Raw genomic sequence first — 9600 nt, 5'->3', positions numbered from 1 at the left:
AAGTAGCAGCTAAAGAGCCCGCAGGATTCTGGAAAACGGTCTTGTGGACAGATGAGTGCAAGATTGACTTGTATCAGAATGATGGCAAGAGCAAAGGGTGGAGGCTAAAAGAAACATGGTGGCGTGGGCGTTATAGTTCGGGCATGGACAGTTGCCACAGGTGCTGGTCTTCATTTGGTACTGTAACAGCTGATAGTAGCAGTTAATAGGAGAATTAATTATGAAGTGTACAGAAGCATTTTATTAGCTCAAGTTGAATCAAATGCCTCCAAATTCATTGAATGGTGCATCAGCCCACAGCAAGGCAATGATCCCAAACGTACACCAGTGCTCTCCTTCTTAATGTTCCAATCGGTTTGCTTTTGTAGGGCCTAAGTTTTTCCTTTATTTCTCTGCCTCATAATGGCTTCCTTGACCAATTAGCCAAGCAATCCAAATGTAACAAATACACCATTGCTAAGTGTTGCATTTGGCTGCATGCTTGTGGGGCATGTAATTATCAATCCTCATTAATCACCTTTGTCAGCAAAAACATTCATTACACATTACCAACAAGGTTATTATAGTAAAATCAAATGGTAAAGTGTGAGAATAACATGTTTTTGAAGAAATTAAACAAACTACAGTTTGTGAACGAGGCCTGTGATACTAGGGAGGGCCACAGACACAAACTCAAAATACGGGCAGGCTTTCTGCCATTCATTTAAAGAAAACAACCACAATAAACAAATACCTGAAATGAGGGTCAACCAAAAGTTCCCCAAAGGAGGGAAAGGGAAGCAATAAGGGCAGCAAAAAGACCATGAGACAGCATACAAAACACCATGAGTCATAAAAAAATAAAAAAATAATATATATATATTTTTTTATGATTTATTTCTCCTTTTAGGCCTGAAGGCCAGGCCTCTTTTATAAGGTCCATAATTGGGTGATGGGCCACAGCCATAGTGATTGCGATTAATCACAGCTGTAGCCATACCTGAAAGTGGGGCAGGTGCTGCCTCCTGGTGGACAGCTCCTAAATTTCTCTTCCTGGCACGACAGGCACTATTATGCGCATCTGAGCACAGGAACTTAAGAGTTAATAGTTATACCTAAACAACAGCGGCTATGTACACTGTGTGCGTGTCCCAAACTGGTCTAAGACATCGGTGACAATGTGCACTTATGTTTACTCTGTAGTCTTGAAAAAACAATTAAATTGTTTTCTGGACCTAAAGAAGGTATTTAGCAGAGACTGGTGTGGAGATTTGTGTGTGAGGGTAGAGGGCGAGGTAACGGGCGTGACCATCGGTTGGGTGGTTGGGCACGGGCACGGGCACGGGCACGCGCACACACACACACACACTCTCACACTCTCACACTCTCACACACACACACTCACACACACGTAAACACACACACTCACACACACAAACAAACACACACACACACACGTAAACTCACAGACACACACACGTAAAAAAACACACACACACGTAAACACACACACACACACACGCACACACACACACACACACACACAAATGGCCTCTACATGGGCATTAGGCTCCCTGGGCTCAGTGTAGAACACCTCCGCTGACCTTCTCTGCTCCATTACAAGCAATTAGAGGTCTGGAGGAGGCGAGCAGGGGGAGGAGGATCTGCAGTCTCCACTCACAGCAGTGAGCCTGCCCACACCGTCAGGCTTTCTGTCAGAAACACATTTAGCACATCAACCATAGAGAATCCAAATCGATTGCTTGAATGAGAAAACAAAAACATATCTACCTAAACTGAAAGCTTTTGATAAATTTTTAAAGGAATCTAAATCTGATAATTGAATGATTCAGACTTTAAGTTTCAGGTTTGCATCTCAGCTTTAGATGAGCACAGCCTGTGGTTTACAGCAGAGGACCAGGAGTAAGGTGGTTTATTTGTTCACTGTTCCACAAGTCGCTGGTGATTTTCCCATCCATCCTCACCTGCTCTCCTGTAGTACTGTGTGGCTTTTAAAGCGTCAGTCCCTGCTTCACAGGAAACTATATTGGATGATATATTGAATAATTGCATGTGTTCCTTGAATCATTCATTTCATTCATTCATTATCCTAACCCGCTTATCCTGAACAGGGTCGCAGGGGGGCTGGAGCCTATCCCAGCATACATTGAGCGAAAGGCAGGAATATACCCTGGACAGGTCGCCAGTCCATCCCCTTGAATCACAACTGGGATATTAACTTATAAATCAATAAGCATGATGTAATGAGCAGAGCATGAAGTTATGAATGTATTATTAAAAAAATAAAAAAACTATATACAAAAATGTTCATGCAGAATTTTATCATATAATTCAATATCAATTCATAAAGTTAGAGATAATAGAAATGCCACATCTGGTTTTTTACATAACATCATGACGTGAACAGGCCATTCAGCCCAACAATGCTTCTACCATTAAAGTATCTAGTACTAAGTTTACCTAAAACTAGATAGTATCTAGCACCGTATCATGCCTGGTCTTAAAAACCTCTAGAGTTTCTGCCTCTACTTCATGACTGGCCAAGTGGAAAAAATACTTCATAATGTGCGGAATTTATTTTTCGGTAATTTCCATTCATGTCCCCTTGTTCAAGTTCTTTTAAGTTCTTGTTTGCAGGACTGCAAATGAAAAGGGCAGTGTTAATTCATTCCAAAGGTGCAGAAAAGTATGTTGAGAAAACAGTCTCCACAGTGGATGAATGAAGTTATAAGTAAGAGTTTGCAAAAAATGAATAAACTGTATAAGATATATAAAAAGGACAGCACTAAGAGTAATAATATATATTGTATATATTGTAATATGGGTGCTATGGTTAAAACAAAACTAAGGTTAGTCAAAAGGCTATTTGAAGGGCAAATTACACAACATGCAAAATGCAATCCCAAACATTTATTTCAAGACTGTAGTAGGAAAAAGAGAGTTAAAGAGGAGGTTAAGTGCCTTATAGAAAGGAGAATAACAAAGGAGAACTGCTGTATAAGAATAAAGTTATTGCAGATGCTGTAAATTTATTGAGTTTAACCAGGGAGGAGGTTACTAATAGGCCGAAAGGCCAAATCAATACTCAAAACGTCTTAGGCAATATTGAGATAAGGGGATAAAGAAATACTAGATATATTGCATGAACTAAAGACAAATAAGGCAACAGGCCTCGATGACATATTCCTAAGGGTACTCAGAGTGAAATCATTTTAAAAGTATTTTTAGACAGTCTTTAGAAACTGGAGAAATACCAGATGACAGGAAACAAGGTAATATAATACCAATATATAAGAAAGGGGACCGTACCGATCTAGGAAACTACAGGCCTGTCAGTCAAACTGTAATCGCATGTGAAATATTGGAATCTATCATTAGAGAAAGCGGCATTATTTCTTCAAAATAGTAACAGTCTAAGGGATAGCCAGCATGGTTTTCATAAGGGTAGGTCATGCCTGACAAACCATTTGGCATTCTTTGAGGAAGCTACCAAGTGTTTTGATGTTAGCAGGGCTTATGATATCGTATATTTAGATTTCCAAAAACCATTTGATAAGGTACCGCATGACAAACTCATTATCAAAATGTGGACGGTAGGAATTACAGGAGCCATTTCAGAGTGGGTCTGGAACTGGCTATGGGATACAATACAAAGAGTAGTAGTAGAAGGGACCTTATCTGAGCAGGGTATTGTGGGACGTGGAGAATTGGCCAGGGTACGGATGGGTTCAGTCAGTCAGGGATCCGCATTTCACTGCTCTCTAGTGACCCCAGCTGGTGAAATGGGTGACCGTGGACCGCATGTCACTGCTGCATGTGAAAGGTTTTCCTCCAACTCCCCTCTATGTGAGCCTAGCTATACCTGTGAAAAGTAGCAGGTCTGATATAGTCACAGACAGTACGATCGGGCATAGTCAGAGAAAGACAATTTATTTTCCGTGGTCATGAATAAAATATCATATACATCCCACAGTCTCTCGGAGTCTGTGTGACTGTATATAGCACGACGGTGTAGCAGAAATGCATCACAATCGAAGAGGCCCAGCGATATAGATTTGCAGTTTTATTTGCAATGATCAGAGCATTATCTCAGCCATCCTGGCACCTGCACTGTACTCATGAGAAAGAGCATACCACAGAAAACAGCATTGGTGCATAGCTGGGCTTGTTTCGTGATTGAGAGCCTCCAGGAACTGCAGTCATACGCACAGTAGGTGGACTGAAGACGTGGTGGACATTCAGGGCCTAGCCTTACAGCGCGTGTTTGGCTGCCCGTGTCATCCTGCGCGCTTTAGACCGCCACCCACACTCAACAGCAGTAATAGCCATGCACTCTTCCTCCTACAGCAAGCTCGCTAAATTAATGAGGGATAATTGCTTCTGTTTCTTGGAGGAATTGGTTGCATGCTGCCTCCAATACAGGGGCTTGAGCCTGATTATCACCATCTATTTCCTGCTAATGTGGTCACAGGCTGCCTAATAAGAGATACACCCACCAACTGATGGAAAGTCAAGATGACATTTGTGGTTTATTCTCTTTGTCTCCTCTGCATAGCATGTTAGGAGGGAGTTTTACTGACCAACAACTAAATTACTTGAACAAGCCTATTTTATTAGTCACAGCTATACCGGAGTAATTATTAATTAATTATTTGGTGGCTTCATTCAACCTATCTAGGTAGCTATTGAAATGGAAAGCACAGGTAATATTTAAGTCTAAAAGCCTTTAATGTCTGAAACAAGGAAAGGCTAGATCAATCTGTTTTTTTCCCCACACACCAAACGTCCTTTCCTATAACCAGCTCTGCTAAGTTTCCGATGTTTGCCAGACAGCAATTAAGTCGGGTTCCATTGAGGATTGGTTCCCCCCACACACTCGCCCACCCTGAAGATTCTCCTTCAACTGAATTTCCTGCCTTCTCCCTCTGTCAATCATACAGGCAATCTCACCCAAGCAGAAGGCTGCAGCACACACTCTATAAACCCACAGTTGGGTGAAAAATTGTTTTACCTTCATGAATCTCCATTTCGATCGCTGCAAAACCCAGTCCTCCAGTGAATGATTAGAAGGATCAACGTGATAAAAAAAATCCAGCTACAACATTCTGTATTATGGATTTGGAAAAATGTGCGGGGAAAAAACACATTTATTTCTGTGGCGTGATCCATCACCTTGCACAAACCGCAGGCTGATGCTCTGGGCATGATATGTCAAGGGGGGTCGATGTACCTCACCTGCAGATCCAGATTTCCAAGGGCCGCGCTGCAACAGACCAACGGAGCCCCCCTATCCCCCTCACCCCGCAGAGCAGTGCAGTCCAGTGGGCCGCACTCAGAGCACCCACAGTGGGCCCTCTTCATGGGTGTCATGTATGGGCCCTTTGATTGCAGCAAACACAAAGTCCCTTTCTCCACAAAGTGGTGAACATCAGGGTTGAGGAATAAAAAAAGTGGACAGAAGGCCCATTAATAACCAGTAGAGTAAAATTATCACAAGAAACAACAATTCGTATTGTGAGAAAAATTAAGTACCACCACGACCATCCTATTTTTACACACATAGAGTAGACTGTTGTAATTTATAGTATATAAAGTCAGGAGTAATGCCTGTAGTAACAAGCAGTGGATTACAAAATGAAAAGTAGCTAGCAAGAGCTGTATACTTGCCTGTTCATGAAAATTACACCAAAATATGTTATGAACAAAGACATAAATAATAATAATAATTTTGTTATATAGCAGACACTTTTATCAAAAGCGACTAAGCAGGGGACAATCCCCCCTGGAACAAGTTGGGGTTAAAGACCTTGCTCAAGGGCCCAACAGCTGCATGGATCTCATTGTGGCTACACAATGTGGCTTGAACCACCAACCTTCCTGGCCCCAGTTAGCACCTTAGCCACTAGGCATACATAGGCAAAATTACATACTTAGTTATGTTGTTTGGCAAAGCTATGCATTTTATTCATAGACAAATCAATTTTCAACTTTTTCCCCAAAGTAAAATAAAGGTAGTTGAGATACAAACGCAATTTTGAAAACGGTCAAAATATTTGGTTTGACCAGCTGGAGATTGCAGCTGCAATGCAGCCAGGTGCATGCTTTAAATAGCTGGAGGAAAATGTTTCTTTAATTGGGGCTTTCTACAGTGTTCAAAAATAAAAGGGGGGAAAAAAACAACAACCACAAAGGCTTTCTTTAACTCAGGAAGAATGTTATTTTCCATCAGACAGTGAAAGTCTCGTTGCGTAACAGTCTGCAGCCCTGGGCAGCTGTGGCAGCAGACACATGACATTTGTGGGAAAGGTGCGCCGGTAAGTACAGATACGGTTCCGCTTCCTGTATTTTTTTCTTCGGAGATGTTGTGTTTGCATTCTAGAAAGGTCTTTGTGTTAGAACCTGTGGCCGTAAGCCCTTTGGCCTTGTGGGAAGGCTCTCAGCAAATGTCATTGCTCTCTCAGCACTCCGGCTAAGCCCCCACCCAGCATAAAAATACTCCACTGTTTACAAGGGTGATACAAGAAAATGTACATAAAAACACACTATGAAGCCTGCCTAGGTTCTTCATTTACCTAAAAACTAGAGAGAACACAGAACTCCATAAAGCCTGAACACAAGACTTGAAGACTCCAAGGGTCTCTGCCTTGATGCCTTCAGCATCCTGTGTTCCCGATTTACCTTTCACTAATTTCCACCTACACATCTACAGTTCAGAGTTATACTGGCAGAACTCAACCTGAAAGAGATTTTGTTCTCCACTCTGCTAATCAAAAAACATCAAAGCAACCCACTCCCTGTTAAATCTGAAGCGATTACATACTATATCCTTCTTTCTATGTAAATTTCACGTTTCATTCCAGGAACCACTTCAGTTGCTTTTCTTTGTACCTCAGGATTCAAGAGGAATGATCACCTGCTTGCCCAGGGCAAGAAAATCCAGTTGTCTGACAATAAAACTTCACAAAATTCTGAGATAATTCTGAAAACTCAGGGATAACTCGTAATCCAGGTCTGAATTTGGCACCACTACGCTAGCAATTGTGTGGGAGAATAGAAAATATGGATCACACGTACAGGAGATTCTCCTGCTCGACATGAACACCACCTAGAGAGGGCTCTCAAGATGCTCAGTGACGTCAGGTCTCAACAAAGAGGAATTTCATTAGTGACAGATAATGGCCCTCAGCTTTCTGGAAAATCCTACCAAGACTTTGCCAAGACAAATTACTTTTACTACATCACTAAAACATCACACGACTCTCATCTCCCGTAGGCTAAGGTAAGGCTGAATGAGCTGTGAGAATAATAAAACAGTCTGAAACTGAATCCGTTATTGCAACATTGAGCTAGAAAGCTACGCCAATTCAAACAGGCTTTAGTCCAGCCCAGCTAAAGCCTGGATGTCGCTATTCCTGCACTTGAGCAGAAATGGACTTCTGACAGGGCAAACCTCTCTCGCCTTATATCCACTGATATCAGAGCAAAAGCAAACTACAAGCATAATTATGATAAGCATAATGTTAGAGCACAATCCTGGTAATTAGGGGTGAGCTGGAAAGTCAGATGTCCTGTATGGATTATGCATTTTTCCTGGATAGCTTACAACTACTATGTGCCAAAATATGTAGTCAGAGAAACATATTGCATATTTTAGCTGAATGTGTAGGCCTACGTTGCTGAAAGGAATGTCTTAAAACTGTTGCATGATACGCTAGACGCAACCGAGGTCACTCCTGAGTCCCCTCTATAAATACCATCGTTCAAATTTAAATCTTGCACCTTGCCAGTTTCTCACCAGACACCAGCGTCTTGTCATTTGCTGCAAGGGACTGATCGTACTCTTGCTATTCTTATTCTAGGATATTCATCGTCCCAACAGTCTGCATCCTTAAACGCTGTTTAAAAAACACCAGAAGAACTCCCCCTAGTGGGTGGGATTATTGAGAGTGGCAGGTGGGAGTGCTGGGTGGGGCTACCTGGGGGTCGGGGGGCCAGATAATTGACAATGGGAAAAACCCATAATTGAGACACATGCCAAATTGCAGAAATTGTTTTTCCTTCATATCATTTTAAAAATGGTTGAATTTGAGAAACCAATCATATGAGGACAATCTTCAAGCACCAAAAAATATCCATTATTATGCCTAAATGAATTGTAGGCAGCTCCATCTAGTGGACAAACACAATGCCATATTAATTGAATTAGACGGCTAAACAATTTTAGTTTTCCGGAGTCCTTTAGAGTCCTGAATTTATTTTTTAAATAATTAATTAATTAATTAATTATTCTTTTTTTTGTGATATTTTGTTGAGGGATAAGATAAGTATCTTGTTTGCACAAAATGTTAAAAATATAAGTCCATAGACGTATCATGCAAACTGCATCTAAAAAATCTAGAATATTCACAAACCCCTCATCACCCACTCTCCCACCCATGCCCTCTGCCTCACACTCTCCAAGACCCCCACTCTCCCACCCATGCCCTCTGCCTCACACTCTCCAAGACCCCCACTCTCCCACCCATGCCCTCTGCCTCACACTCTCCAAGACCCCCACTCTCCCACCCATGCCCTCTGCCTCACACTCTCCAAGACCCCCACTCTCCCACCCATGCCCTCTGCCTCGCACTCTCCAAGACCCCCACTCTCCCACCCATGCCCTCTGCCTCACACTCTCCAAGACCCCCACTCTCCCACCCATGCCCTCTGCCTCGCACTCAGGGCAAAAAAAAAACCTTGTGCCTCTCCCCTTCAACCACATGAGCAGCCCTCCTCTTTAATGCTGGTAATGAGGGGGACCAGCTTAGGGCAAGCAGAGTTATATGCTGCTGTAAACACCAGCTAGATGTTGTGTCACAAAACCCCTGGGAACCTAAGCTTCTGTGATGGTGATCTAGGCAAGCATAGAAATAGGCTACAATGTCTATTATGTCCTAAAATACTTGATAGCCCAATACAAATACAATGCATTTAGGTAAAGTATGAAAGCAGCACTACAATGTGTTCACAACCAAATGTTGCATTTTATTTGGTTACATTTTGTAAGAGACTGTATGCTCCCCAGTGCAACAGAACACATTTGATAGTTTATTAGACAAGTTCTGTTTAAACTTTATTATCCTATAGAACAATATGGTGTGTACATGCCCACCCATCCCATGCACACATCCATCTGCTGCCCTCTAGTGACAACCCAAACACATTGCAAGTAAAATAAAGTTCAGTGGGTTTAACAGCAGAGTTAAACCCACTGAACTGCACATCCAGGCCCTGATAGAGTATATGTATGACAAAGAGAATGTTCTCTGTGAACCCACTCACCAGCTCGTCCACACGGAGGACTGGGGTGGAAGTGCATCCATGCTCTGGAAGGAGCCATCCATTTTCTGTGACTCCAAAGAAAACTGCCAATGGGGAGAAGGAGTTACTCCACTCCACTCACGGAGAGAAAAAAGTACATATTTTTTCCTAAATGAAGCGACTGTCTACTTATGCATTTTTTTTGCAGTACTATGTTAGTCACACAGACATTTACTGCTTGGGATGTTTCTGTTAACCAAAATAGATAGCAGGAAAACAAATCATCTTCACATTTTGCTG

Source organism: Conger conger, chromosome 17, assembly GCF_963514075.1.
Source record: "Conger conger chromosome 17, fConCon1.1, whole genome shotgun sequence".
Classification (NCBI taxonomy): Eukaryota; Metazoa; Chordata; class Actinopteri; order Anguilliformes; family Congridae; genus Conger; species Conger conger.
The sequence above is the reverse complement of the archived record's forward strand: the minus strand, read 5'-3'. Positions refer to the sequence as shown.